Below are 7,859 nucleotides of genomic sequence, written 5' to 3'. Positions count from 1 at the left end.
TCCCCTATTCCTGTTGCACTTAGCCACAGCAGAGTCCCAAATTCCCATTATAATCCCTAAAGGAACTCAGATACCAGAATAAACAATGAAAGCATAAGTTGCACAATGATGCCAATAGTGGTTTTCAACATGCCAATAAGAATGTTGAAACTCTGTTTGGGAGGAGACTTGGTTATGTATTAACTCTACCAGTGGGCCATGCATTAGGTTTTTAATCATACTTTCATTTTACATTTATTATTTTAATCGCACTAAATCAGAGAGATTTAATCTTCTTTTCATTTCAAAGGAGACATTCAGCAATTAAAAATACTGCTATTTTTTTCATACACTTAAATACTACTAACACTTAGCTCCTTAATCATGAAGAAACATATTTCATGTGTCACCACTGATTCATCACATAACGATAGCTGTAGTGAAAAAGAAAGAGATAATAAATTTTGTGTGTTCTGCATACACATTGGTGAACAGTAGAGTTGAGAGTTAGATAATTTTATTTTCAGATTCATTACATTCAGGTCCAATTAATTAGAAAGGTGCATGGCTTTTGCAAAGAGACAGAGCTCTGTAGAGCTGTTATAAAAATAATCTATTTTCAAAGGGTTGAAGTAATGTGTGGACCAGCACATGACATTTCACACTCATATAGGAAAGAGTAAAAACATGGCATTTCCAGTCATAGATGCCCAGAGGGTGTCAGACAATATCTATGCAGTGATACGAAACAAAAAACTGATCACTCTTCCCTATGTTGAAAAAACAATAAGGTGTGCACAGAATTAATATCAAATTAATCTCAAATTTCTCCATGTGTTTGTGCTGTCAGATAAATACCTTTTTGGACACATGAAAGCATATATTGGGAAAAGATTGGCAAGAAGGAATTTCTTCTGATTATGAAGCTTCACATTAAAAAATCACAGCCAACTCTGTGGATGTGTTAATGAAAAAGTGAGCATGCTCCAAGGAAATGAAAATTTGAATGGAATGGTCTATTCTGGAAGGACCAAGAGGAGAAAAAGAATTTTAAGCTACTTAAGACATTTCAAGTGTTTTTGTCAGGAAAACACCCTTGGGCCTCTCAGCCTTGCTCATGTAGCAAACCTGGTGCCACTCAGACAATTTTTAGACAAGCAATAAATGTATTGAACAACTGAACTTGGTAAGGGGCATAAACTTAGGAGTTTTACTCATGTTTGGAAACATTTTATGGCTGGGATTAAAAAATGGAAAAACTATTTTTTATGTTTAAACTTTTAATTTAGCAAGAGGAATACTTGTTTTGGGAGATGTTGAAACATCATTTTTAATATTCTCTAACAGAGACCCATCAGCTCTTGGTTTTGAACTGATGTTTCTCTTTCTAAAAATCAACTTGAAAATCTGTGTGGGTCACAAAATGGTGTGGAGGTCAAGTCCACCTGACTCACCTGATCCACCAAGAAAAGTGGTATGAAGATACAGCTAAGGAACCATAAGTTGAGATCTGCCATGTAAAGGAGAAAAAGCACTCATTTTGGCCAAAGAGCTCTACAAAGCCCTTCTTTTTGTATGCACACACATCCTAAAATCCAGCCTAGATTCCAAAGGCTCCTTAATTTTTGAATAGTGTCAAAAGTGTATTAAAAGTTTTACAAAGAAGACAAATGTCACCTTTAAGGTTTTACACACCTTAAGCACATAATCTGGTACACAGAAATGTTTTTTTTTATGCTTGTCAGAAGTAGTTCTCACTCATACCATACTAACTATAAAAGTGGCTTCAATAACTTCATACATATTGGTGAATACAGGTAAAATTCTTTATCTCTAGGAGTGCAGAAGTTCATATCAATTTATCATAATTGGGTTTTTGACATCTGTCAATTTCTGATATTTTCACAGCTATTCCATTTCTGAGTCACATATTTTTCACCAAATTATTCCTCATACACCTTTGTATTATGCATAGAAGCAGGTAAGAGCGGTCCCAGTGAATGCCACAAAGCACTTACAAGGTTAGGTCCCAATCCTGTAGTCTCCTTGTACTCCCAGGAGAGCTCTGTGGCATTTCTCATGTCAGCCAATGTCCTCCAGTGTTCCTCAAACTACAGGATCAACACCTTGGTCAAAGGAGAGGGTCACGAGCTTTTAACAGATCTGCACTAAAATTTTTATCATATTTTTTATGTCTGCAATGTAAACACAGTCAAATAACCCATGGCACTGAACGTTTCCCTCAGCTATCCAGGGGTGAATATTACCATTTATTTGGGGACTTGTCAAAGTATTATTTTCATTACACTAATAAAGACTGTAAAAGTCAAAATAAAAAATGTTATAAGTTCTGGAACATGTCTTATCTAAATCTATATGATCTGGAAATATTTAGCAGGGGAGTTCAGTAATACAAAACAGAAACAGAAAGGGTCCTGGGCAAAGCCTTAGGGAAATGCCAAACTATTAATTACACATTAAGCGAATGGTTTTTATTTTTGTATTGAAACAGCAACTATTCAAAGTCTATGCTACAGTACAACAAAAATTATTCTCTGGTATAACTTAGCACAGAAGTCCAAGTTATTTTGATCCCTAGAGTCAAAGTGCTTTAAAAGATGAAATAAAATTTCACTGGGATTTTTTTTAAATTAAGAAATAGGAGAGACTAATTCTGACCTATTAGCACAGAACTTGGCAAACACTAATTATACATCAAAGCTATGCTCTGCAAATAATCTTGCACGTTTAACAGTATACTTGCAATTTATTTTTCTCACCTAAGTGATTTTCCCAAATTGAATTTAATATTGGTAAATATCACCAATACTCCTAACAGTTCTGATGAAGTCAAAAAGACTGTCCCCACGTGTAAAAGAAGAATGTTTGCCCAATCAAGCCCAACAGCTGTTACATGTTGTTGCTTGCACTGCTGGCCATCCCTCTAAACTAATAATTAATAATGAAAATGATCTTTTAAAGGATCCCAAAATACTTTCCTTTCCAAGGGAACATGCCTTCCCAAGGCTTGGCTATAAGCCCTTCACACTCTGTACAAACATGGGTAATTTGCTTTTGTGTGCAAAGCCCCCTTCAATACCCAAGTCCTGCTGTATACACTTGTGTGTGTGTTTACACAAAGGCACAAACTGCATCATCAAAATGCAGACACTCCCAGGATGAAGAAGAGACTCTAATCAGAGTGCGGATGCTCCTTTGCTCTGGGGAAAAGGTTATGTTTTGGTCAGGACATGAGGGTAAATGCTCCCCTAGTATGTAAAGCACCATGGGATCTTTAATGTCTAGGCTGAGCAGACATGACCTCAGTTTTCTAAGGTTTCCTTAATTCCTCAACTCCCACCTGTGAAAGGTCACAGCGCAGTTCCAGTGTTACTGAATTTGTGCTTTGCTTTGGATTTTTGGGAGAACTGTTTTGAGGTTTAGCATGTTTTGCAGGCTTTTTCTTTCATTTAACCAACCTGTTGCCTCCTCAAATTTGCCTGGTCCTCAGTACCATGAAGTCAATTTCTGTAAGAGCCTTAGATGCTGGGTCAGGGAGAAGATGTAATCTGGAATCTGAAACCAAACAGAACACATCATTCTGTGCATCTGTGCTCATCTGTGTCTTTTTCAGCCTTCAGTGGCTGAAAGTAACCAGTAGCTGCAAAAGTACAATAAGTAAGCATGGATAATCTGGACAGTATGAAGAGGAACTGGAGAAGCTAATGCTCATGTTATCCACAAAAATCAAGTAAAAATAAAGATACAAATCTCCCTTTGAGCAAAAAAATCTCCACTAACTATCCTGCTCTGCATTAAACCCTGTGTGTTGAATTCACCATCCAGCATTAAAGGGAACTCAGGAACCCCTGAATTAAACAAGAAAGTGGAGGAGAACTGGGGAGGAATTTATAAAAGAAATCCTCAAAGATTCTTGTTTAGTGGAGACCCTTCTCCTTCTTCTTCTGAGGGTTCCCACCCAATAAAGATGCATCTGTCTCATTGCTGACAGTGATTTCTGCCAGCTGTTACATGTGAACAACTGTCTTCCCTTAGGTAAGATTAGCAACCTACCTAAGCATATGGGACTCCTAGCACTGTCCACAGACTGCTCCACAGAACATGCCTAAGATTTGCAAAGGTGTATGACATCTATATGACTAAAAATTAATAAAGCTTCCTTTTCAAAGGACTTCAATTTTCAGGACAATCCTACAATCCCTTCCCAGTTACATCCTGTAGCTTGTAAAATTGCTGCATGTGAAATAACTGGAAGGCATGAAGTCCTGCTTAGCAGAGAATGCACTGTAATTCATTGACTTGGGCTTGGATGCAAACTACAGTGACTCTAATGCCCTGCAAGTCTTCCATCAGAAATGAACATTCCCTCCAAATGCACATTCTTATTTTTGTGCGTGGGAGAGCATTCTTCTTTGTGGTCTCACAGGGAACCTGAGAGAGGACTTATGTTATCCAGCCTCACTTAGTCCTCCCCTCCCACAAGGATATTATCCACTTGACTCACTAGTTAAGGTCAACATAACCTTGAGGAAGTAATCACAGTAAAGCCACATGCCTATGTCTGTGGCAGGAGGAATAGCACAGCACTCTGCAGAAGCAGGGGTTTGCTTTGAGGAAACTCACAGACCTGAATCAGGTGGGATCTCATAACGGGCCAGGGCCAGTTAAAACCCAGAGCTAATCTGTGTCTACTGACACAGAGGGCTACCAATGGAAAATGGGGTGGAAGTCATTGCATAGTGGTGGAAAGGAGGGACTGTCCATAGTAGTCCATTGTTCCAGTTTAAAAAGTCAAAATAAGCTTGCCAAAAGATATTTTATCTTTTTGCACTCTGTCTTATGTTGATTTTTCTGTCTGCCTCCTCCCCCAAGTTCCACTGGTTACATCCTTTGCTTATTAGAGTCATAAAGTTGTAAAAATACCTTCATTTCACCTATTGACCACTCTTAGATCTCTTAGTCCACAGCCCCTTTAATGAAGTCCTCAGGCAGCATTTCCCTGTATTCTTATCTGAGTTTGGTAATAAAGCATATCTTAAGCTAACATCCTTTTACAATATATGAACTAGAGCTGGACAGGATTTTGATAGCAAATGTTTTATTTAGTAGTTTAAGCCTTTTGTTCTCTTTCTGAATTATTATGGAGAAACTTTGACTTCAATTCATCTGGTCGTTATTCACAATTGTTCAAATAACAGTGTCAGTGAACATATTTCAGCTGTTTAGATGTTCTCAAATGATTCACTTCAGTTCTTTCTTTTGCTATTTGTTATATGCTATTTACTCTTCAAGGGCTGTATTTGGTTTTACCCCACCTGGTGACAATATTACCTAATTCTCACATCACTGGAAAGTTTATTGAGAGGAGCAAAATTGAAGAGATTTCATTATGCCCTCTTTTCCGACTGTTGTCTGTTCCCAACACGTATTTTCTTACAAAATTTTGTACAACTATATAATAAGTATCTGTGATGAGGCCTATTTTCCATTAACAGCCTTTCAATAAAAGTAATTAGGTATCCCCATATTAAGGGAAATCATTAAAAGATCTGAGAATTCCATCTAATTGAGACAACAGCTTCAGTCAAATATCCAAGGTTCCACCTATAAGTAACAAGGCAATGGAATATGAAACTTCATTAGTTCTGTACCTCACTGAGCTCCTTCTTTTGTTTAAATTAGCATTTCTAAATATTTTTCTACAATATTCACCTGTCTTCAATGTGATCTAAGTAGCATACATATCTTCAGATTAACTAGTATAAATACATGGTATATTTCTAGAAGTATAATCAGAGACAGAATACATGCCACTAAATCTAATTCAAATTATTTTGATTGTTATACTTTATAAAGTAGTATATCCTGTCCATAATAATTGATCATGCATCTCCTTTTTTGCATTTCAGGAGATTCCCAGAAACTATAAAACTTTTCTCTAAACCCATATTTGCAGTGCAGCAAAACTAGAGTGTACCAGGTCAGGATTTAGTTCTGCTCTGTATTGTGTCCCTCATGGCCCTAAAAATAGAGCTTCTGCAATGGCTTTCTCCACACATGTAGAAATAAACAAAAGCAACACAAATTTGTTAACAAGAAAATAGGCTAAAAGAACTACAATGGACCAAATTCTATCCTGAAGTCAACTCTGGAGCTGCAAGCACTTTTTTAAAGGGAGATTTTAGCATCTAAGTTCTCACATTTAAACACAATATTTGGTAATCTTTTTCTAGGAATCAAAGCTTTTGTTTTGAACACTAACGAACTGTGATTCAGGGAACCAGGTAAAAAATACTTTGAAATCTCTTCAGGTGTGGCAAATACTTGAACCTGTATCCTCTATCACAAGCTCTCACTTACTGTGTTATGTGATCATGTGTTCTCCTTAAAATCTGTTAAAGTTATCAGCCATGAGAGCAATTTCTTCAGATTTCTGCTTAAAAATGTAGCTTTAACATTCACTGCATTTTTGCAATTTATCACTCTTTCTACCCTAATATAGTACAAACTCTTCAATTTGCTTAAGCAAATATTGGCAGAAAATCAAAGAAAGTACTGTAAGTCCACGGAACACAGTTTTAAACTAACTATGGAAAGCGTGCCAGGATAGCCATGATGTGAAATGTGTTAGGCACACTAATTTTCCTATGTGGTATATTCTTCCCTGACTGTATGCACACAAAGGAGAAAACATAACCTATTAAATGTTCTATTTACTAGTTCCTGCAATGTCTTCAGAAATATTCTATTAATTTTTTTCCAATGGTCATTACAACACTACTTAGACAGAGCTGACAACCTGACTAATGACATTTATTAATCTTAGTATCATGTTTCTTCAGTCTTTTCATTAGTGACATTTTTCTCTTAGATCTACATTTTCTAGAACTGTACTACAGCTTTTTATTAAGCTTTCTGGTTACCAGGAACTCCAGCAGGGCACCAGAAAATAGTACTATAAAAGACAATTGGGATACTGTCTGTGAACTTGTCTGGACCTGCTTACATCCACCAAAGGGTGGCTTGCAACATGCTAGGCACAAGCTGTGTTTAATTCAGCAGCAGTGTGGTCAGGACCTTGTTAAGTTCCCTGTGGAGTTACACTGGATTTACACCAGTATGATTGTGATTAAGATTTAACTGTGACATCTAGCTGTAAAAATTTATCTCCTTCCAATTTCCAGTGGCTGTAGAGCTCAATCTTCTCAAACACTTACCTTCTTTTCCATTTAAATTGCATGCAGGTACCCCAGAGCATATGAACACATTTAGCACTCAAGACTCCAGTGCTGTCCTAAAGGAATTGTAATAAATAATGGAAAACCCATGACTTAAAAAACAAAATAAAACAAACACAAAAAAAAGTACCCAAACAAAACCCAAAACTGTAATAATCCATGATTCACATTTTTCATCAGCACTATACAGCCTTGCTGCAGGTGCAGTTTTGTGGATATTATAACTTTTTTTTGGTCTGGAAACCAGTCACAATTTATAATGATTATAAAATACATGATTTTATAAAACTCCATTTTATATTTATAGGAAAACTTTGCTTTTGCAGCTCAGCTTTCATTGGCTAGTCTTGGTTTTTCCATGATGGATATAGCATGGACATTTGTAAAAATAAATAATAGAACCAAACTTAAATGTAGATTAACAACCTGTCTTCATATTCATACAGGAGCTTCGTGCTTGGGTGGTAGGCATAGACAACTGCTCACACATTGGTTCCCAACAAAAAGCAAGTCATCTCAGGTTTCCTATTAGAGGAAACTCCCCTCCTACCCCCCCCTCTTTGGTTTTTGGATAAATACAGCCTTTGGTGAAGTCAGCAAGCACCACTCAAGCCTGGGCTC

The 7,859-nt window shown here is 36.8% G+C and overlaps 1 long non-coding RNA gene across 1 annotated transcript; it reads right to left on the bottom strand.

Moving 5' to 3' along the window:
- Positions 1–222: 222 nt before the first annotated feature.
- LOC138105977 (uncharacterized) lies at positions 223–7,730 on the bottom strand. The gene is made up of 6 exons (XR_011148842.1): positions 7,665–7,730; positions 7,218–7,294; positions 3,459–3,555; positions 1,998–2,105; positions 1,434–1,489; positions 223–413 (listed from the first exon to the last, which is right to left on the bottom strand). It is a non-coding gene; the product is annotated as an uncharacterized lncRNA (long non-coding RNA).
- Positions 7,731–7,859: the final 129 nt, after the last annotated feature.

The sequence above is a fragment of the Aphelocoma coerulescens genome, chromosome 2 (assembly GCF_041296385.1).
Source record: "Aphelocoma coerulescens isolate FSJ_1873_10779 chromosome 2, UR_Acoe_1.0, whole genome shotgun sequence".
NCBI classification, from domain to species: domain Eukaryota; kingdom Metazoa; phylum Chordata; class Aves; order Passeriformes; family Corvidae; genus Aphelocoma; species Aphelocoma coerulescens.
Note: the sequence above shows the minus strand (reverse complement) of the source record. Positions and strands in the feature narration are given on the sequence as shown.